Below are 23,573 nucleotides of genomic sequence, written 5' to 3'. Positions count from 1 at the left end.
GGTTACAATAAGGCAATGGAAAGAGGACTCCATCAGTCAGTGCTGGCTTTGGACAGGAAGGAAGGGGCACAAGGCGAGGAATGTGGGCCACTATAGAAGCTGATGGAAGCCCTGAAACAGGTCTACCCTAGAGCTGATAGAAGGAATGTAGCCCCTCTGACACCTTGCCTTAAATCCACATCTAAGTTCTGATATACACACCATAAGATAATGAATGTGTATTGTCTGCAGCCCCCAGATCTGTGGCCATGTGTTATGATTTCAAGATGAGTTAATACGCACACATTTTCTGGATGGCAGCATTGTCTCTAAACCTGAACTACTTCAACCAGATGAAAGGATTTATGGATAAGAGTGTGTTTGGTCAAGATGTATAGTACTCCTTGGTGATAAATTCTAAAGTTTTAGATGCTAAAACTACTAGGCTGAGTGAACAGGACTGACTAATGCCCAAGTAGGCTAGATTTTAAGTTAAGTGAGCATGACGAGCACATTGTTAAAAACTCAAACCTGATTAACTCTCTGATGAAGCACAGCATGACAAATGCCAGGCGATCACAGTGCTGTGAAAGCCAAATGCAGTATACAGAGTTGGGGAGCTTTTCTTGCAGCTGGAAGCCTGGGATCCAGAAAAGCAGTCCAGGGTCACCACGGGGTCAGTGCTAACAGTGGTTTTCCCCATGCAGGGAAGAACCCTACCCATGCTGGCTGTGGGATCATTTCTATTCATGGAAGAGCATAAGGGTAGAGGTGTTGTGATGGTTTCCCTAGCTGTCTGGAGACCCACCTGTTCTAGGCAAAGTCTCCCTTAACTAAATTTTCAGTTATGAAAAGAATATATACTGAAATATATACTGAGTATATATGGACGTGTGGCTTCTAGAATTCATATAAATCATGCTGTTGAGTTCTCTCATTTATTCAGTCATGGCTTTATATATTCCACCCCTGGCTCTTTCATTCATCATGCATTTATTATACATGTGCCACATGCTCAGCACCAATGACGTATGGGTAAATGTTAGGCTGTCTCATTCTCAAGGAGCTACCAGTATATTTGGAGAAGTTACAGTGCCAAGTGCTCAGATCACTACTGGAGTTTTGCCCCAGGTGCTCAGGAATCCCGGAGGAAAATCCTAATTCAATCCAAGAATAGGGGTAGAGAAGGAGTCAGAGAAGGGAAAGCAGTGTTAGAGATAACCTTTACAGATGAGAATTAGATTCAAGCAGGCATTCCTGCAGGGGATAGAGCGTAGTTCTGTAAGAGGAGGTAGCTACTCAGGATTGGGAGTGCCAATGCGTGTACTCCACTAAGTGACTGTTATGAGATACGGCTGAAAAGTAAAGCAGAAGCCTGATCCCAAATTGTTGTGTGTGACTTGTTAGAACAGCAAGGATATTGAATATGAAAGAGATTGGAGAGAGCTAAGCAAAGTAGTGTGGTCATACGCAGGGTTCAGAGAGCTTCCTTGGTGGCTGTGAGCAGAGTATCCCAGGGGCAGGGGTGCACTCAGGTGGGCTAGACAGAGGGAAGAGAATTCCAGAGTCTGAATGGGGCCGAAGACCTATACGCTCTTTTAAAGGAAAGACTTACCATGAGAATAAGTCAGCCTTCCAAGGTGAAGCGAGCCCTTTTCATGATTTCCTCGGCTGATGTTGCTCTTGAGGAAGTGACAGAAAATGTGTGGAATGCTGAACATTGTTGGTGGTGGCCACAATATGTTCTTATGACTCCTAAAGGGTTTTATTCACCGAGACGGACCAGACTATATATTTAACATGCATTTAAGATTATTGCCGTGTATTGTGATTACAGGCCTGGCTCCACGTTTTTATTCAGAGTCATTTATTCAGAAAAATCTCTTCTTAGCATTTGAGTTCATTCTTCATTAATTCAGTGGCAGCTTTGCGTGGCACCAGTGATTGAATTACCTAATAGCACCTGCCTGAAATGATTAACATGAGCGGAAGCCATGGGGTTGTATTTGATATAAATGATTTGTTTCCTGACGTTGTAATTTTATTAAAGGGGGACCCAGTGAACCTCCCTGACAAACAGAGGCGAGGTCCTGGCTTCCAGGAGGCATCTGGGAGGTTAATGAGCAATTAGCGGCTAACAAATGACAACACGGCTCAGGGGAAAGGTTCTGATTCTTAAGTGATAGGTCAGCATCACTGAGAAAATAATAAGTTTTAGGAAGGACTGTGTGTTCCACACCCCACAAAAGGGGTGATAGGCAAAGAGGGGGAGGGACCCTACCCTGTGACCTCATTCTCTTGAGAGATTCCCAAGTAAATCAGGTAGAAGTGAACTGTTTAATCCTCAGTGGAGGAGTAGGAAACATTTCTGGCTTTCTCTAAGGCAAAGTAGCATCAACAGGACCTGAAATTTTCTCCTTAAGTAACTATGACGTTATACTTGAACCTTCTGGTATGCTGCTGATGTGGGGAAGAGTGGAGCTTAGGATAGGGAAGGATTAGGGCATGAGCTGTTGAAAAATATTTTATTGTTTCATTCAGGAATGGAAAGCATAGTTATATTTTTAATATGTTGTTGAGCAATTATTTCTTCCTTTAAATAGCTTTGATTGAGACATGTGTACAACCTCTGTGTCAACTAAGGGCAGAAGTGATCTGCACTTCTTGAAACATAAATTGAGTATTGCTATGGTTTTGGCACTTTTTAATCTCTGAGTCTCTGGAAGAGCAAAGCAGTATTTCTGAAAGCTGGTAAGGAGAGACTTTCAAATATAGCCTGAAGGTGCCAACCCCTCCCCTCCATAATCCACATCCATCCTCATAATTAGAGGTAATTTGAATCTCTATTTGGACATTTTTCTTCCTACGCCCCTGACACGAATTTCAGCTCGTGTACTGCTTCATTCTCCCATTCTGGAAAAAGAAGGATTCCTGTGCTAACGTTTACCATTTGGCATTTGTGAAGTCATTTGCTGCTGGAAGACTGCTTAAGCCAGTTGTGTGATTCCTCACTGGGCAGAGGACCCTGTATTCAGGCCGAAGGGGAGGGTCAGGCAGGCAAGGATAACCAAATCCTGCTGTTAGGGGAGAGTCACTCAAGAGTAAGATTTGATGCTTTCCTCGCCACTTCTCTAACCATATAAGGAATATCGGTTGTCCCTTTGTAGAAAAACAGTAACATTTCATAGCAAGTTTTAAAAATACAGAATCAGTCCCTCCATAGACCGGACTTAGGAGTCTGAATGTTTGTAGTATTTTCCTCATTGGTTTTGATGCTGTTTGTTCCAGAGGCAGAAAACATCTGGATTCCTTGCACATCTCCTCGGGTAGGTCGATGAATCTATTTAATCTGTCTCTGATTCCTTAGTAAGCCTGTATCTTGGTTATGCTTTCCTAATGCCTGGTACGCTCTGGGGTCATTTATGCATAGCCAGTTGACCTTTGGTCACTCCACCAGGATTCTCTCTGCAGCAGTACAGGCAGTATTGGTAGTTCCCTAGTTCCTTCCCAGAGCTTAAAACAGAAGAACAGCACAAGCTGACACAGATGCTCTTCCTCATCAAAGAACTTAGACTCAAGCACTGAGCCCTGGAGAAATGAGCAGCTGCTTTCCTACTGAGGAGTGTTAGTGGTGTGCGTGTGTACGGGCACTTGCATCTGTGCCTACGAGTGGATAGATGATAGATCTATAGATATGTGAAAGATAAATGATTAATAAATGATAAAAATATGTATGGAGAGAGAGAGAGAAGATAGTCACTTCATTCATTCACTTTTCCAGAAAACACACACAATTTCCAGACTTGTTTACACATCTGCTCACAGACATACTATATATGAGCCAGTGTGTTATCATTCCTATGTTAATGGCAATTTTTTTATTGTAAACACAAATTGATGTTTCAGCCAGATCTGTGCAGATCTGGCTTTGTGCATGTTGCATGCCTGGTAGAAGCAAGAACAGCTTGGGCCCACGAGGCTGTGCCTAGTAAACTCTCTCAGACACCTCACCTCACACATGAGACCTACCTGAGGGTCCACGTGCATTCCCCCTCAAGGCCCGTTCCCTGTTGGTCTCTCCCACTCTCACTACAAATGCCATCACAAGCTCTTGATGTTCGTGTAGCCATCCGTGTTTCCATTAAGATCATTATCTTTGTCCGGGGTCCATTAGGACTCCTGGTCTAATGAGGATTTGGGGTGTAACTGGTCATTATTTCTCTGGTCACCCACAGCTTCAGCCGTGGTGATGGATGTTCTGCATACCATTCTCACCTGCATCACACATCCCTCTTATTTCCATTAAGATGATCATTGCTCCCCCCACCTCTGTAGTCATCATTACAACTCCATTACCTTTTAGCGCCATCTACATTAGAACTCCATTACCTTTCACACAGCCGCCATTACCTCTCTTATCGCCCCCTCTACATTTCAGTTGCCCTCACCATCTCCTTTACAGCCACCAGCTTTTCAATTACAGGTCCATTATCTTTATTATTACCTCAGTTACAATCATAATTGCTCCCATAACAATTTTAACATCTTTATCCACCCCCTCTCCAATGTAAGACCTGGGCCACCTTTGATAAAGCTCCAGGCATTCCCATTATATACTAGACATGTACCCCAACATCTCCATTAGTGTTAGAAGTCCTTTCCTTTCCTTCATCAAATGACCCGTGATAATGTTAACTGCAGAAGATCAGCCACTTTCCACAGTAATTCCACCATCTCCACCATTACTCGTATTTACAGATCACTCCTCCACTCTTAGTTCTCCTTCCACACCAAACAGCAATGACCCTCATCTTCAAGACAACTCATCTGAACAGGCATGCCTCTTTTGCAGTGGCCTGACTCAAGGATACCTAAGTACCAATGTCTTCTTTCATTTTTCAAAAACATGTAGGTAGAGGCCTAAGGGATGAATGCACACCTCAGGGTGGAGTCAGTTCTCTCCTTCCACTATACAGATTGAAGAGATTGAGCTCAGACTATCAGGCTTGGCAACACATACGTTTACCTATGACCCACCTTGATGGACCTTCAGTGTCTTCCTCAAAGCATCAGTCAGGGCTACCCTTTTTCTGACGTTCTGGTATGCTGTGCTGTTTTTTGCTCATTTAGTCGTGAGCTACTGATGGACTGGCTCTCATTTCCTTCCAGAATCACTTAGAATGTGCCCAGTGTTCACATTCAGCGAGCACAGCTTACTGAATGAGCACATATATCACTACTCTTCCTGTATCCTCACACTTACCATCAATTTTTGTTGCATTGATCACATGAAACTCTCATCAATACACTCTATCATTCTGTTACCTCCTAAGGATGTATACATCTATTCTTCTGACCTCAGGTCGTTATCTCAATATTTATCATTCTTCAGTTATGGTGACTCCATTATATCCAGTGCTAATCCTTGATTAAGGGGCTAGGGTACTCCGATACAATGTCCTGCTTCCCTTCCAGAACAAATTTCCACTCCCATAGGGAACCAGGGACTCTTTCCCACCAGCTATGTCATGAACACTCCCTTAACAGAAATTGTTATTGCACTAGTGGTATGTACACACAAAGCTGACTGTGACAAAACTCAAATGACAAAGACAGCCCACTCGCCATGTTGGTGCCTAACTATACTGATTATTCAGGACAGTGCTTATATGAAAAAGCTCTGAACTGATACTTCCTGGCTCTAATTCTCTGATCTGCTACTCCCTGGTTTAGACAAATTATTTATTAAGACTTTTCTAGACCTTGGTTTTCTAAGCTGTTAAATGTAAATAATAACAGTGCCCTATACTATTGGTTACTGCGAGGTAAAATGAGTGAATAAATATGAAGCATAAAATATAAAGTAACCCAAATAGGCAACACTTAGTATAGGGACAATAGTCACAAACTGTAACTTCTTAAAGTTCTAGGCTGAACATTCAAGGTGCCCGAATTCTGGTAGCAGATTATCAGAGTTCTCATCATTACGGTTCTTAAATCACTTTCTGGCTTTAGGGCTCTCTGCTGACTCAGCAGGAAACTGCAGCCGTTCCTTGGCCTGTGGCCACAGTTATAGCAGAGATCTCTGGGAGCTTTCCTCTCTAGGTCTGATGAAAACTTTCTGTGGTGATTCTGTGGCTGGGTCTGACTTTTCTGCACAAAGAGTGAGTCTGCTCACTGCCTGGCAAAGGCTCACAAATAGCTGTTCTGCACTGGCTCGTCCTTCTGGCTGCTGGCTGAAGTGATGCCAAGCTTTCTTGGGCAGCCCTTGAACATGGTCAACAATGATGTTAGAATCAATCTTGGCTGCTCAAGCAGATTTGTTGCCCCCACCTCTACTTATCCTCACTCTCTACTCCCCCCCCCACTGACTATAATTTTTACCTGTTAGCTATCCACACCATCCACCAAATCTATCCATGTGTAATGCTTACTTACCCTTAGCTCTGCCTTTTCTCGGGGAATACCATGTCCTAAATCCATTTCCTTCTCTTCCATCATAATTTCTCCATCTCCTCTGTGTATAATCTTCTTTCAGTGGCTCTTAGACCATAGGAAAATATCTACTAAAATCATTAACATTCCAGTGTGGATAAACAAGTGTCTTGGGGTATAATTGCTTTGAAAGAAGAACCTGGCAGGGTCCACCTTGACAAAGATGTATGGCAGAGTTTTAGGAAATAGAGTGGAACCAGTATTATTTGTTTTCTAAAAACTTGGGTGGGGCTGATGGTGGCATAGTTGTTAATTTTCAGGGCAGGAATGGTTCACAACATCAATTACAATACACTTCAGGAGGCCATAGAATTATCTTGAAATCCTTCTGGTATATTGTCCTTAATTTACTCATCTCTCCATTAATTGCAAAGGATTCCAGATCCTTCAACCAAAAAAACTTCTTGAGGATCTTCTATGAGGTCTTTATATCTAATCACTAGAGATGTCAGGTGTCAGTGCCTGTCTAGTGATGGTAAGTGTAATAAGTTAAACCCAGAAGGACTAGGACCACATCTCACTTATGTGTAGAGACTGAAAGGTTGATGTCACTGAAGGGCAAAGATTGTGCTTGCTTTCTGGCACCCAGGAATGGTATGTGGCAGGCAGATTTTGAGTGGATGCTGAAAAGTATGGGGTACAGTTAGATGAGAAGGATAATTCCTAATGGTCTGGGGCATAGTAGGGTGACTATGGTTCACATACATTAGTTAAATGTTTCAAAACTGCTAGAAGAGAGATTTTGAAAACTCCCAAGACAAAGAAATAATAAATGACTGAAGTGATAGGTGCACCAATCACCCTGATCACTACATAGTGTATATGAGATAAAATGTTACTCTGCATTTCATAAATATGTGCAATTACTATGTGTCAGAAATGATCTTTTTTACTTCAGTCTTTTAGGTGTGAGGTTACTCGGGCAAGAGACATCCTTCGTAAGCAGATTGAGGAAAGGCTTCCTCATATGAGCAGGCCAGTTCTGGGCTAATGCCACAGAGATGACTCAGATCACAAAGGCATTGCCTCCCTTCAGCATTGGTCTTTGGCCCAAGGTTGGCATAGGTGTCCATGGAGACAAAAAGCAGCTATGTCGGTTACTCTGAAATCACTACACCGTCACCACAGTCCATCTTTTCTCTCTTTGTTCCCCTTCCCTTCTTCCTCTTTAGTCTCCCCCAACCCACTCCTCCAAAGCCCCAGGTGCTAGCCTCATATGCCCTTCCTGAGTGTGTATGCTCTATGTATTCAAGGCTCAGCTTGATGGCAAAACCTCTGTTCTGAAGTCTTCTTCAGTCATCAGCTCCAAGCATCTTCTGATATTTGACCTGTTTGGGCTTCTGGTACAGAAGTATAGACAGTACTGGATATTCTGCCAAGCACTGTGATGGCCTGAATGTCTTATGGGTTTATAATTGTTCTCTTAACCAAATTCTAAGCAATCCAAAAAACAGGAAGCCTGATTTGTACTCCAGTCTGTGGTCCAAAGTACAAAACTTTATATTACATTCAAAATTACTCCAAAGACTTGCTAAATGTGTCTCTTACCCTCCTCTCCCAATTCTCCTCATTGATCTTGCCTTTCACTTTATCTAATTCACTCCACCATGTTGTTCTTCTCTTCTGTGTTGCCCATATGGCACAGGTCAGTCATACTCAGCCACCGAGTACACACAATAGATGTGGGCCAGGCTTGGGAGATTTCTGATTCCTGGAGGAAGCTATAGCTTGCATTTGAGTGACAATGTGGGTGCCACACAAAGCTGGCTTTGGTTTGGCATATAAAGATGGAAAGATGAGAGAGAGAGGAAGAGAGAGAGAGGGGGGAGAGAGAGGAGAGAGAGCATGTGGCAGGAGGTAGACAGAAAGGCAACAGAGTTTACATATAAAGGAACTCAATCATAAAACTGTAAGTATCAGTTAACCCCTTGCAACCTATTTTTGAAACTACAGCATAGATATTTTCATCTGGGGCAAAGCATGGATAATTTAAACTTACTTTGATGACATACATGCCAAAGGATAATTTTACAAGAGCTTTCCAACATAGACAACACTCCTGCTTTTGATCAATTCTCATCTGTATGTTGCAAGGCAATTTCAGTAAGTACTTAGCTTAATCAATTTGTATCTGCACATTGACCTTCGGGACTGTGTTCATGGCTCCCAGCATTCAGTGCACACTGTGATTCTTTCTGTGCAGGCGATGTCGTTCTCAGTGTTTGTACAGGGTTTTATGTTTAGCCAATGGAATCATGTGTCCCTCCCTTCAGCCGCTTCCTTTTCCCAGAGAGATGCGAACTGTGTGGCTTACAGAACATATTTTTAAAAATTATTTCCCTGAAACCTGGAGAGCTGCAAAGTTAGGCATTCTAGGATAATAAAAGTAGTGGGGAAAATAAAAATTTTTTATCAGCTTGTTTACACAATTATGTAAATGATGAGCACTTATACATGGCTGATTCCTCAATTATTCATGGTTTGAAGCTCTTGAAAATTCAATTCAGCTAAATAACCTTTCTTTCAGTGCTCACAGTGAGCAAGGTACTGTAATTTGCAAAGGGGGAGAGAACAATACAATTTGACCGGGAACGTTACAGAAATGAACAATAAGTGCAGTACACATAGAGTAAGCTCAATAAGAATATAGCACAACACATGCTCTGGGGTTTTAGGGCAGAAGAGACATCATCTATCCCAGTGTAGTCGTGGAGGATGGAGAAGGTGACTCTGGAGCCCTCATCCATATATAGCGCTGTGTTGGGTTCAGGACCCACCTGTCCTGTCTGAACTATTAGATCAACTTCCTATTTCATGTCCCCTCACATTACTGCTCTTCAGTGATCTTTCTAAAAAAGCAATTTGATTGTGCTATGCTTTAGCTCTCAACCCTCCATCTCCCCTACTCTCAGCAAGGAGTTAAAGTTAATGTGTCATATAGTGTCTGTGCCCTCCATACACCTTGCTTCCCCGGTGGGCATAGTGCCCACTATACTTCATGTTCCCTGGGCCCCAGTGACCTCACTTCCTTTTCCGATGCCGTTCCTTCCACCTAGAAAGATCCACCCTTTCTTTTGCTTGTCCCCCTCATGTGTCTATAGACACCTCTTGTCCAACTTGCTTGGCTCCTGTCCAAGGCACAGCTGGTGACTCTCAGTGCACCTCTCCATTGTATTCAGCACTACCTCTCCATTTATCCCAGTACTCGATTATTTGGGGCAGAGGCTAGGCATCCTTGATTCCCTTATTAGTGTACCCTGTCTGTGATCAGAATACACACTGGTCATGGCACATGATATTTACTAAACGTATTTCTGCCAAGTCACAATGGCTTCACCTCATGGGTGAGTAGGCCACCTCTTTTTGTCCACCGGATTCAAGACCAAGTAATGTGATATATAAATGTAGAACCTTCTTCCACAGAGCTTAGAATAAGAGGTGCCAACAGAGGTTCAGTGGAGCAAGAGAAAACTGTTTTTATTTGCTTAAATGAAAACAAGTCTTCTCTAAAAGGGGGGAAAGGCTTACAGAGATTAAAATATAAATAAGAAAAGAGACAGTGAAACAGACAGTGGATGGATCAGGTTTGGGGGGAGAGGAATAAGGCAGGGACTGGGGGGGGAGATTGAGCCTTGGCAAGGAGGAAGGCTGCTTTCTTTGTATACAGAGACATAGGATAAAGCAAAGGATAGAGGAGAGAATGGGATGAAACGAAGCCTTTGTATACAGCCTAAGGTTTGGCAGGGGAAGAGGGCTGGCAAGCAAACTCATGTGCCTAACAGTACTGAGTTTTCACAGCCAGAGATGTTGAGAGAAAACCACAAATACAACACTAGCAAAGCACTGTAATGAGAAGTGACCTTTCAGGCAATGTGTTCTCCGTGAAAGTGCATCACAATTGGATGGGTGATTAACTTCTCAGGGGTGCAGAGCTGAACACAGGGCCTGAGACCCCTGACATTTCCTTTACTGTCCTCCACATCAAACAGCCTTTGAGCTCATACTGACTGGAGTTTGAGACAGAATCAAACATGATCCTGGGGCTGACCTCTACTGCAATCCTCACAACTAAAGCAAGCTATGCCTACTCAGTTGTGATGTCTGGTTCTGGCCACAGTTTAAATGAGCCCAAAACCACCCAATGATCTGGGAGTGAAGGCTGGGCTAAACTGGAAATTGTGGGGTTACAATGGAAGGATAGTTTGTCCATCCTCCTGCTGAGGTCTCAGCTTCTTCTTCCTTGCTGTCTCTGTCTCTCCTGGACTCCCTGCTTCTGCACAAGGAAACACCTCAGCAGGAGGTTCCTTACCCCAATGCAAGGGTGAACTCAAAGTTTTCTTCCCTCTGAAAGGATGAAGACCATGCTACAGGCTGCACTTGTGGATTTCCAAGAAAGCTTAGACGTAGGGACAGCTGAACGCTCATCCATAGCCAACATAAAAAACGCTTGAGTTAGGAGTTTCTCTATGTTCTGGGGATGCCAAATCTGGTGTGAGAATAGACAAAAGGGAAGACGTGCCCACCTATTTTGTTTGTTTGTAGCACATTTATCTCAATACCAAGGTATTCACTTTATATTGGCTTTTGACTTCCTTAGCTTTTCTCATTCTGTTTTTACCTTTCCTCCCCACCAAAAATTACAGAATTACAGTATTAAACTGGAGTGCTCTATCTATTTGCTCAACACATCTGTTTTTCCTGAAAATGAATCAAGCCATGACTTACATATTTAGGCAACAGAAAAGCATGTGTCTTACCATTTTCTGTTGTTCCCACCCAAACTCCGCTATTACTGACATTAATGTTGAACTAAATGACTTAAAATAGTAGTTGCTCAAGAAAAGTTGTTTCCTGAACTCAAAGTTCCTAGAAGGTATGGGAGGCAGGCACTGAGAGGGTTTCCTGTAGACTATCGAAATTAAAATATAGAACTCTTTGGGCTCCTCATCGCCAACCTAACTTTCCTTGAAAATGTACGATCATCAAGACCATTGACACAGAATACTAGCCCCTTAGAGATGAACGGCCCCTGAAAGATGCAAACAGACTCACTTGTAGGCTGCAGGGCATCAGGGGAGAAGGCAAAGTGCTTCAGAACCTGTCTGTAGTCCAGAGCAGCCACAAAGCTGGGAGCTCAGTGCCCCAAATATCCCATTTGTCTCCATTTGGCAAGAAGCTGAAAGCCTATCTGGGGCCATTTAAGTTCTAATGTTATTAAGGGCTCATCTAATCAGCGCTTAAAATAAGCTGCTCACAAATGCATGGGGACCAAGGGTAAGAGAGAAGCAAGTTGATCCAGGCAGTTTGACCCAGCCTGGTGAGCTTACCTTGGTCTAAATTGCTAAAGAGCCATGGGGTGGGGGGTGTCATCTGGCTTCCTTTCTGTTTGGTAACTTCTGCAAGTCAATGCCAAGCAGCATTTGCAAAAGAGATTTATAAGTGTGTGGGAGAGAGAGTTAATCTACATAAGCCATGTTCTCCGGAGAGGCCCACCATGCACATGTGACAAGGCTTGGCAGGGAAAGATGAGCTGGATTCTATGCCTGGGGGTGGCTTTCAGATATAACTGGCAGAAAATGGTGATTCTGAGAATTACCTCTGAATCAATTTCTGTGGACTTCTGAGACATTCTACCCTCAGGGGACCCAGTAGAACTCCTCATCCCTGTCCTGGGCCCCTGTTATCTGCCTTTCAGGATCTTCTCCATTCCATCTTGATTTGGCTTTCCTTAAGACTAGAAGCTTCAACCAGCCCTAGACTGAAATGGATCATAACCCTGGCATGGATATTGGGCTCAGGAAATCAGGCTTCATCTTTTGGGTCCTTTTTAAATAGTAGCCTCATCTAGAGTCCATGAAAGTCCTTTGCTTCAGTCTCTGCATCATTTCCAAGGGTAAGACTGAGAAGCCAGGGGGCTAGACACTGAAAAGATGCTGCTGTTTCCAAATGTGATGATGACACTTGTCGTCAGTATTGTCTTTTCCTGATGCTCATCTTAGGCAATGCACTTCTTTTACCACTTAGAATCTCATTCATGAACCTGGATGGAGCCTCTCTTGAATTCTTTTAGTGCCTTAAGCAAAAGCCTCAGATAGCAGGGCTGGATGGAGATATGGGGGTCCTCTTATTACGTTAAGGGTTTCCTCATATCTAAAGCAATATTTTCAAGTCATTTATTCAGCATCTATGTAGAGAAGAGACTCCAGATCTTCTGCTGGCATTGAACCCTTAGAAATGGGTTCACAAATCAGTGCTTTTATTTGAGGACATCTTTTGGATGTGGCTTTGAGTCTTTCCCCAGTGCAAGTGGTTTGACACTATTTTTCCATATATAGAACTATTTTCTCAGAGTAGAGTTCAGGTAAGTAAGTCCATCTAAATACAGGATACTTTTGTGACAGGTAGCTCCCACTACTGCCTAGCTGGTCCAACCTGTTCTGGCTCTGCGTGGTTGCACTATCTCACTTAGCCAGGAGCCTTGAACTTACCAGTCCACCCTGAAATATGAATGGCAGGCACCCTGCTTAAATAAGAGAACGTCTCTGGAGACTTGGAATGTTCCAAGAACTAAGAAAGAAAATGACCAAGGGATGCTTTGTGGTTACGTGTCCTCCGCTGAGACAGGATGCTGCTGAGGACATTCTGGGTCGATTCCAGTGTGGAGCTTCCGAGGAGACTCATTCTGTGTCTATAGAGGTCTGGGAGGGATATTGAGTGCATGGGAAGTACACAATGGGGCGCAGGAAGAAAATGAGTTTTTCCTGAATAAACTTTAGAACTGGGTGAACAAATAGTGAGAGAAGGCTGGTGGATATATTATCATCATTGCTTTTCACAATAATAAAAAAAAAAGCAAGCAACGAGAAACAGAACAGACACACCTGTTTGAAAACTTCTCCATTCAGTGAATAAGGTTTGAGTGCCACTGCAAGTTATTGAGGGAGCAAAATATTCATTGTGCCTGTCTACTCAGATCCTCAGAGCCTTTCCTATGGACCATTTTTTAGAGGTTATTATTTCAAACCCAAATTTTTTCAGACATATATATGTGGTAGGAAAAAGGAATTAGGAAAGCTTTTAAATTAAAAGAAATAAACCGACAGGTTTTCCTCCAGCCGTATAAATAGTTATGGATAGAGATAAAGAGATGGATATTTTTTCATAATACTTTATTAGGGGTTTTGGAACTCTGGAATTTTTAGAGTCAGGCTGGTGAATAATTTAGCATTGATTCATGCAGGCCTGGTGCAGGCACGCTGGGCTGAGAATCAAGTCTAGCCTCTTAGAGGGCCTGAGCTCACTAAGACATTTTTATTACCGACTACATCATGAAATGCATTTCAGAACAATTTTATGAGTAGCCAAAAATCTTAGTACCTGGTTTCTTGAGTGATTTCAGGGACCGTGTGAAGCCCAGAGGAGCTGACGCTGTTGGCCAACTCATTTCATGTAGAGTATCCCCAAGGCTGTTGTTTCAGTGACCAAAGGTCTCGGGTCCCAGGGAATACGCAATTCCTACTGAAAGTCTTAAACTGGCCATTGGCAGCACACAGTACCTCGTGATGTCGTCCTCTCTGATGGTTTCTCTTGACCACGTGCTCTGTGCGTCTTAAGTCCAGATGAGATCCGACCTCTGGGCAATGAGTTGATGCAGACACCTGCAACAGGAAGGAACATGTAGCTTTAAGATGAGAACCTCAGTTTCCCTTTTGAGTGAATTTAGAGGCAGACCATGCAGCTCTCTACAAGAAAGAAAATTGTTGCTTATTAAGTGATTGGTTTATCTCCAGAGTTTCATTGATATATCTTATTAATTCTTATGTTTCTCGACCTTTTGAAAAAATGATAAATATATGAGGTAAAACTGCAGAATCATTATAAATCCAGATATATATTTTATATCACAAGTTCAGCAACTTTAAAAGTATTGGTGCAAATACTTGATCTGATTGCAGCAAATGTTTGCCACTTCCTCCAAGAAGCCTCCCATCCAACACCCTCTGCAAACGTGAGTCTCCTTTATCCCCTCGATGCCTTCAGCATGTTGAGCACTCCTTCATGACAAAAGTACCATTTATCAGTCTCTTTATCACCTTTTCACTGCAGATTCTCCAGGACCTTCTGGATTGTCCTCAAGGTCAGAATCTTTGTCCTCCTCTTGCTTTATCTGGGTCCTGTCCAAGCACAACACTAACACAAGAGAGCTCAATAAATAACGAATACGTGGATGCGGAATAATCCTGTCTGCCTAGAAATACCATCACCCTAAAGCATGGCTATCTACTGCAAGCAGAAACGTCTGTCTAAGAGTATTGTCACTCTTTTTAATCAGGGTATTGTCACCCTTTATATTCAGGGTATTGTCACCCTTTTTAATCAGGGACGCTGTGTAGGGCTTGCATGGGGCTTCTGCTACACAGTTTCTAAGAATCAATCAATGCAGTTGGTGGCTCGATAATTATGCCTTCAAGGACTTCCTGCTTGCAAATGCAACTAAGCCTTCTCCAAAAGGGACACTAAGCCCTAGGGATCTCATTTATAGATGCCTAAAGAAGATGCATTTGCAAACTTGGTTGCAATCTAAAGGAAGCAGCAAGTGTTCTGCTAAGGCCTGGGCTTCTTATTTAAACTGTCCCTGGATGAATACTCCTTCCCAAGAGGCCTTCCTGGAACCCCAGAGCAGGTAAGAAGTGTAAAGATCATCTGGTCCTAAAAGGGTCAGCCTGCAGAGTGGGTCTACAGGTATATCTACAGGGCTGCATCATTAGAAGTGGGTTTGCTGCCAGTGGAGACAGAGGTTACAGATCGTACACATAGTGGGTATTTTCCTCTTCCAATTAGAATCTAGCTGCTCACCAAAAGGAAGAACTGCAGGTGACTTGAGAGTAAATCTGGATCCATCCAGATTTTTCCCTTTACTTGAGGAGCAGATAGCTCTAATATTAGGCTCTCTCTCTTTCCATGGAATTGAAAATCCCTCTCCTATTTTGCCCACCTGTTGCCCTCTATATGTGTGGTAGTGACTCACTCTTGGAGAGGTGGTCTAATCTTTTTTAACCAACTATGTTAAAGTTACTGAATGTGTTGGCGAAAAAAATCTTCTTTTCAGTTCACTTAACTCCAAATACCTGCAATGTGCATGTTATTACTCGCCTCTATAACAAAACATAGGAACAGTCATTGGTTCATTCAACTAACATGTTTATCATGCTTCAAACTTCTCCCCTTGATATTCTTAAATTATAAAGGTGATGTGCACATATAAGGGAATCGTTATAAAGATATACATGAGAAATCCTGTCATTTCTCCCCACTGGGTTATTTAATAGAGTGGCCTCTATTCTCCCACTCTGTTTTCTAATTGAGCTGGGACAGAAGGACACAGAAATGACCCAAAGGTCTTCTGGGCTTCCTTACCTTGGGAAGAAGAAGCCCAGACCTTTGGAGCTCATGTGGATCAGTCTTTGTATGTGAGCTGCCACCAGGGAGTGGGTGGGCACAAATTTGGGCAAAAAAGTTCCTTATGGCTGAAGGGGAATTCCTGGGCCACCTTTCCCAGTATCTGTTGGGGGCATTGCCCAGCTGGGTGGTGCCTCCTAGTACCAGCAAAGGACATACTCCCTCCTTCTTGCTCATTTAAATCTAATTATGCAGATACCACAGGTATACAGAGTGGTTTTGTTTGTAGCCATTCTAAAATCCTATTCAGCTTGCTTTAACTAAGCATTCAACCACCATCATCTCCCTCCCCCCTACACACCTAGTTTATTTGTGCATCCACAAATAACTTGTAACAGAATATATGAGTTGGCTCGCTTACTTCCTCTTCCCTATACAATATATTTTCAATCTCCACGTTGGCTGCACATCCTTATAGATTTTCATTCAGAGTACACCTACATAAAGCATATAAGAATGTGGGTGTGTGAGACGATTTACTTGTGTGGTCATTGGTGAAGCCTGTGAGACACATGAAACATGAAGAACCAGATGCAGATTCTGCTGTCAAGGAGTTCTCACCTGTGGCACCAGGCAGTTACAGCACTGTAAGGCAATTTCCTTTTGGAGCCATGCACCAAATACAGGGCAAGTTCATCTAGAAAGTTAAAACCAATGCATTGTGTACCATGAGTCTAGCACGGTGCTCTTCTCCATTTAACCAGTTTTTAAAGCATGTCTTAAGCTGTGGGCTGAGGAGGGGTCAAATTGCATTTGAGCTAGAAAGTGCCAGTTTTCCTGCAGTCATAGCCACATTTGCTCTGTCAGAACGCAGCTCATCATAAAGCCAACATACCAGCCCTGTGATTTAACACATATTAGCTCATGAATCGGTCCAATTAATTTGATTAACCAGTTGTACAGTTCTGTGTTATCACGCAATGGCCCTATCTTAGAGAAAATTTTCATGTGCTAGAGAGAAAAGGAAGGATTGTGGTGATGGGAAGTGAAGAGGGCACATCACAATAGAGGCACATCGAGCCATGCTAAGTCCTAGAGGCTTAGCTGAAGTACATACCACATCTGGGTTCATGTTTGTCAAATGCTCTCAACCTTTCCAGTTCGAGAGAGCCCAGAGGTGAGGGGCATATTCAAAGGCCAAAGGGAAGGGCGGCTGACTGGGCAACTTCAGTGAACCAGTATGTATATTTTTTCTTTGTTTGTTTGTATTTGGCTTTCTTTTGTTTTATTTGCATCTGTTCACTCCCATCATTCACCTGTACACTCTCTGATGCCCAGCATTTTCTAAGGCCAACTTGTAACAGTTCATCTTTGAGGAAAAACGTATCTAAGAAATATTTCCAGAAAATGTTCAGTATATATCCCTTCCTCATCAAATGCTGACCTTCTTGTACTAAAAATGAGTTCAGCTACCCAAGGGGCTTGGATCAGTCTTTGTAACATGGGCTCCCTTTTTCTGACTGACCAGGCAGGATCTAAGCATCTGCGTAGTGCAAGGAACACTGCCCAAGTGACCACATTGACTTCAATCATAGACTGTCTCAAAGCCTGGAGCATGTCTCCCCTGTGGCCTAGGTGAAACATGGGCAAAATAAAAGGCACCTTCCAGGCCAGGCACAGCAATCAAACACTGCTTGGATTTCAGATTTCATAGCAACGGTTCATGTTGGTATTCCGTATAAACTTTGAACTTGACTGGCATGGGTTTATGTACTGCTAACTGCTGTTGACATTCCAGTAATGGCCATTGATTCTAAGAATGCTGACCAGCTCTAGACAAAATCACCCCGTATCTGAAAGCATAATCAATTCTTTTTCTCTCTCTCAATTTTCCCAGCAGGTGGTTGCTGAACAATGGACCAGATTGTGAATGATCAACAAATTGTGCTTAGTCATCAACACAACAAAATAGGAACCTCAAGCAGCTCTTGGTGATCTGATTCATAGTCTCTCTGTCTCCCAAAGTTTTCTACCTGGAGAGATCTTGAATGCCTACTACTGTAGACACCTACTTTGAGACATAAGAGATGTGAATATTTCTTAGGAGCAATTCTCTGACCAAATGGCATTGGCAAAACTGTGATTCAGTGTGCAGGGTGTGAAAGTTTTTGAATTCTCCACTTTTTACCTACTTATATGCAAAAATTAGCCCAAAGCCTGTGATTAAGGCAACCAGAGTTTCTTGCCTATTAGTTCCTGTGGGACCGTTGAGACTTCAAATAATGGCTTATAGATCTGGTCTGCCTAAGAGTCCTCATGAAATTTTGGTGAGTCCAAAATCACCTGAAGATCCACTAGATATAGTCTATTTCCAGAATAGGTATTTTTGTAACATTAGTAGTCATTGATTCTCAGTTTCTCCCCAGGGGTTAGTTGACTTTCTTCACAACATGATGATTGCTTGCTCAAGAGTGAGTAGTCCAAGGGAGAAGAAGCTGCAAGTCACAATGCCTTTTGTAATTGCTCTTGCCATCCATTCTACCATATTCTAATATACAGGCTAGATCAATTTGATGTAGAAAAAGCCAGAAGAAGGATATAAATACAAGACTGCAAAGATCAGCTAGTGGATACCTGAAAGCCAGCCACTACAAATGCTTTCTGCTTTGTCCATAATCATGAAGGTATGGAATAAGCCATTTTCTTGTTTCTTGAATGGCCCTGGAACAAGAAATGGAAAGCATGGAAACTGGCTTAAATTTTATCCCTGCCAGATGCACACTTATTTAACAAAAAAGGAAGGTACTTAGGGCCTGTGCAATGGTTAATCTTGATGTTTAATTTATGGGTTTTAAAATCACCATGTGAATGCACTTCTGGGTTGTCTATGAAGGAGGTTCCAAAACAGTTTGACTGAATAAGGAAGACCCACCCTGAATGTGGCTGGTGCCATCCCATGGGTTAAAGTCTTGGACTGGAATAAAAGAAGAAATCAAGCCAATCAGCAGAATTCCTCTTACCCTGCTTCCTGACTACAGATTTAATGTCTGCAGCACTTCACAGCCCCGACCACACACCTAATGTCCGCAGCACTTCACAGCCCTGGCCACACACCTACACAGCCATGAGGGACTATATTTTCAAACTGTGAGGCAAAACAGACCACTTCTTCCTTGAGTTGCTTTTGATAGGTATTTTACTACAGGAAAGAAAAGCAGATTAATGTAGCCTTTACTTATTCCCTTTCTTAATCTGTGAAGTGGGCATAGCAATAGTCTCTTGCAGGACTTCGGTCAAGATTTACCGTGTCTGTAAAAATTTAGCCAGGTACAGCAGAAGCCAGAGTCTCAAACCTAGTCAGTTCTGGTCCCTTCTTGTGTGCTTTTCCTCTCTGCTTATGTGGTTTCAGCTGGATGATACAGTTAAAGTAACCTCATCCATAGTGGGCCACCCTCCCCTCCCACCTTTCACCAGGCTGGTTAACCCAAGGAGGGACTCAATCTGCTGAAGATTTTCTGTGGCTTAATAAAGTGAGAAAGTATGAAAGACACTCCAGTTCTTTCATATCTTAATTAGCAATTAATTAAGTGGAGCTACTGTTGTCTGGAATATCTGATAAGCAGGCTTAGTAATTATCATGTATTATTATTACGGTGGAGGGTTCAGATTTTCCCAGAAACTCGTGTTTAAGGAATGCCTTGGTAGAATATAAAGTGAACAGGTTTCCTGTTCCATATCGTTTTATTAAAGATATTTTGAAATACAGTGTCTTGCACTTAGCAGCTTGACTGGCCAGTCATCTCTAGCTGTGACCTTTTTGTACGCTTAGAGGAAGAGAGATATGCTACTTCAGAGTCACAGGGTCCCTCTAGGAAAGCACAGTTAGATTTTGACGAATCTGCTGACAGAGTTTCATTAACACATCCTAGGAGAGGGCATTCCTTTAAGAGCTGAGCTCCAAGAAGCAGAGAGGTGCTTTGCTCTAGTGATGTCTGTGGTCCTTGGTGGTTCCATCTGGGAGGAGTATAAGGTCCTCAGTTGAGAGCAGTGACTAGACACCCTTATGCCTCGCCTAAGAGGATGGCAGTTGTGGAAGGCTAGGTTTCTGACCTCCTCTGTGTTCTAAGCATACACAGTAGGGTCTTTACAGATGTTAACAGTGACTAGTCCGGCCATAGGAAGCTTCTGGGTTTGCAAGTTGGTCTGGGATCACTGAACAAAACTACCTTCCTGCCCCAGAGGAAGGCTGGCTGAGGCTTGTCATAGAAAAATCACATTGGATGGAATAAAATCCTGTCCCTAGCCACACATGACTGCGCTGGCATAAACTGCCTTGTTATCACTATTCTAAGTGGGTTGTTTGGATGAGTCTTCACTGTGCTACAGGCATCAGGAACCTGATCTGAATACCTGGCAGGTTGCAAGTAGAGTCTGTTGTTTGCTTTCCTTCATCAAGTGGGCAGTTTCCATTATTCACCACTCACATTCAGACTTGAGAGAATTTATCAGATCTAACAAGAGACTTGAGATCAATAGGATGGTGTAGACTGTACTGGTGGGGCTGGAATTCAGTGAGCCATCTGAACGCCCACGGCAACAGCGCTGAGCTGTCAAGGGCAGAACCGCTATCTGCTCTGGGGCTTCCAGTGACTCTGACCACGGTCAGTGGAGCTGGATCAGCATCTCTTGTGATTTGACATCCTCCTGTGTACAGCTGCCACACAATGGTCCTCAGTGGAGCAGACCTCGGTATATGGAAAAATGGGGTAGCAGTGAGTGCGTGAGCCTAACTAAGCCATTGTTAGCTGTAGCTCTTGGGTGATGGTTTAATGTTTTCCTTTGTTTCCCCCTTAAGCCACATTTCTTAAGCTTTCTATGTTTATATTGTTTTGCTTTAGTGAAGATGAAATAAATATTGTTTAAAATGTTTGGAAATCTTGGTTATGACCTGTTTTTTATCAAGCCAGACAGCAATAGGTCTTAGCTCAGAGTCTATGAACTTAGCTGAGAAAAAGCTACAACTTTATGTTTTGCCAATTTCTGAGGGAAATTTAACAGTATCTCTAATTTTGAATTAGGCGACAAGTCACAGTGTTATTAACAATAGCTATAATGTTGTCACCCATAGAAATTGAAGATTTTTTTATACCTCATTACAGTTGTAGATATGTTGAAATATTGTTTAAGCTTATTACTACTTCAAATTTATAGCAGTTATTAGGTTTGCCAGTAGATCTTGTTATTTACTATGTTAATAAAGAAACACATATATTACTATACCACAAATTTGGTTTTTCAGCAGTTTGAGAACTATATTTCAATAAAAATGCAATTTCCTTTGCAATCATATATATATATATGTATATATATCTATATCTCTGTGTGTATGTATGTGTATGTGTGAGTGTGTGTTCTTTCTTACTCTTTCTGAAAGAGGACTCATAGATTCATTAGGTGCCAACTGAGTTCACAATATGAAAAAGGTTAAAAGCTCCTGGTTAGGAGAGGAGAGAGGGAACTGGCTTTGTTGATGCTGCCATGGTCGAGGCTGTGGCTTTGTGTGCATTGCCTGCTGAATTCCCATGAAGAGACTGTAAGGAAGCTCCCCTTATTAGCCATTGTTATACTGAATGTGTCTCTCAAAAGCTCTGGTGCTAGAAACCTGGTCCTTAAACTCATGATAGTAATATTGGGCTTTGGGGGATGTAATCAGGATCAGATGAGATCACAAGTGTGAGATTCTCATGACAGTATTGATGGCTTCATAAGAAGAGGAAGAGAGACTCAACTGTACACGTTCTTTGTCCCCATGATACCTTCTACCATGTTATGATGAAGGCCAACCAGATGCCAGCACCATGGTGGAATGCCCTGCCTCTAGGGCCATGAGCTAAATAAATTACCCAGACTCTGGCATGTTATGATAGCAACAGAAAATTAATTAAAATAGCCCCCAAATTGAGAAACAAAGAATTAAAGTAAGTTTCTCAAGGTTATTTAGCTGTGACAGTGCAGAACTGGGTTAAGAGCTCAGGCAGGAAGAAGTTCAGATGACTCCTTTGTCCTTCCTGCAGATGAGTCAATATTTAATGTACTAATTCATGTGTTTCTATGTAGCCAAGCTATCTACCGTTGCCTGGAAGTCTGACGGGGTGAGCTTGAGCTTGGCAGCTGTAAGCTTCAAGGGCAGGGTCTGAGGGAGGATTTTTCTTTCTTTCTTAGCTTATCACTCCAAAGATTCAAAATAGTGGAATTAAATAATTACACTCTGAGCTTTAAAGTGAGTAGCAAACACCATTGAATTGTGATCTCTCAAAGTACCTCTGTCCTTTAACTCACATTGAGAATCCCAGTCATCCTGTGTGTTGACCAATTAGGCTGTACATATAAAGGGTATCCCTTCCTATGCAGAATTCCCCATTCCTCATTCCCCATTTCCCTTTCCATTCTTCTCTCTGCTCATGGCTTCTCTGCCTATGAAGGGTACAGAATGTTCCAGGGGCTGAAACCCAGCAGAGACAAATCTTTCATTACCAGAAGCTTCCAGTACACAGTTGTTAAAGTGATCACCAAATCTGGATTACTGTACTGGAAGAGTACCCCTTGGAGAGTATTTAACTGGAGCCTAATTGGATTTGCTAGCCATCAATCACCATGGTAATTTCCTGTCTGAAGACACATGTTTCTCTATGAGAAAGTCCATAAAAGGAAGCCCAGAAGGGAATGGGAGCCGAGGACTTTCCCCAGTATGGGTCCTGTCTTGCCGTATGTAAACCCAGGCAGATGAGTCTTTTTCCTTTACTCTAGAATTACACCTGGATTACCCAGTGTTGGCTGCCAAATATGTGATCTCAGGCGTGATACAGAGTATATTGTTTCCAATGGTGGCTATCTGATCCACCTCAAAGATAGTATTATTTTTCTTGAGGGACCCAACTAAAGGAGAAACTGGATGGTGGGTCCAGGAATCCTGTCTTCTCAGAACAAGTCCAATTTTAATTTTCTGGATACTTTCATCTCCTTTAGATCTGCAATTAAGGGAGTTTCAACTTCTAGAACGATAAACAATAAACATCCCAAGCATTTGATGAAGAACTCTCATTGGGTTCTATAGGATGATGAGCCATGCTGCTCCTTCATCAATCAACATGAGATGTGGCGAGGGGGAAAGAACTTGAAGAAAACACAAATAACAGTGGTTTCCTGTCTCTCACCAAGGTTTACAAAGGATCAGACAACTGCCTGTTTCCACAGCCTGTGAGCTAGAAGGGAACAGGTGGAGTAGCCCAGTCAGGCAGGAAAAGAATTCAACCAAGGATAGCCCCTGCAGACACTATTGACCTTTTAAGTAGGATAATTCTCTCTTGTGTGAGACTCATAAAGGTCAACGTTTGGGGAAGTTGCATAGTTAAGAAATTTGAGCCAAGAGGCTGGACAGATGGCTCAGTGGTTAAAAAGGTCTTGCTGATCTTCCAGAGAACCCAAGTTTAGTTTCCATACAGCAGACAAACCCACCTGTAACTCTAGTTCAGGGAATCAAACAATTTATTCTATTCTCCACAGGCTCCAGGCACATGCAGGCATACAGGCATACAGGCATACAGGCAAAAAACATAAATATATATAATATATATATATGTATATATATATGTATATATATATATATACATATATATATATATCTTTAAGAAATCTGAGCT

The 23,573-nt window shown here is 42.5% G+C and overlaps 1 protein-coding gene across 7 annotated transcripts in view; it reads right to left on the bottom strand.

Moving 5' to 3' along the window:
- Positions 1–23,573, bottom strand: part of Tnr (tenascin R) — a 409,328-nt gene that overhangs the window by 188,431 nt on the left and 197,324 nt on the right. For 6 of the 7 annotated variants that reach the window (XM_031386534.1, XM_031386561.1, XM_031386553.1 and 3 more), the window contains one exon: positions 14,031–14,132. The gene's annotated coding sequence lies outside the window, so the exon portion shown is untranslated. Of the gene's footprint in view, positions 1–13,851; positions 14,133–23,573 lie in introns of all 7 variants that reach the window. The other variant, XM_031386543.1, reaches the window with a different exon arrangement.

The sequence above is a fragment of the Mastomys coucha genome, unplaced genomic scaffold, assembly GCF_008632895.1.
Source record: "Mastomys coucha isolate ucsf_1 unplaced genomic scaffold, UCSF_Mcou_1 pScaffold1, whole genome shotgun sequence".
In the NCBI taxonomy this organism is placed as follows: domain Eukaryota; kingdom Metazoa; phylum Chordata; class Mammalia; order Rodentia; family Muridae; genus Mastomys; species Mastomys coucha.
The sequence above is the reverse complement of the archived record's forward strand: the minus strand, read 5'-3'. Positions and strand labels throughout refer to the sequence as shown.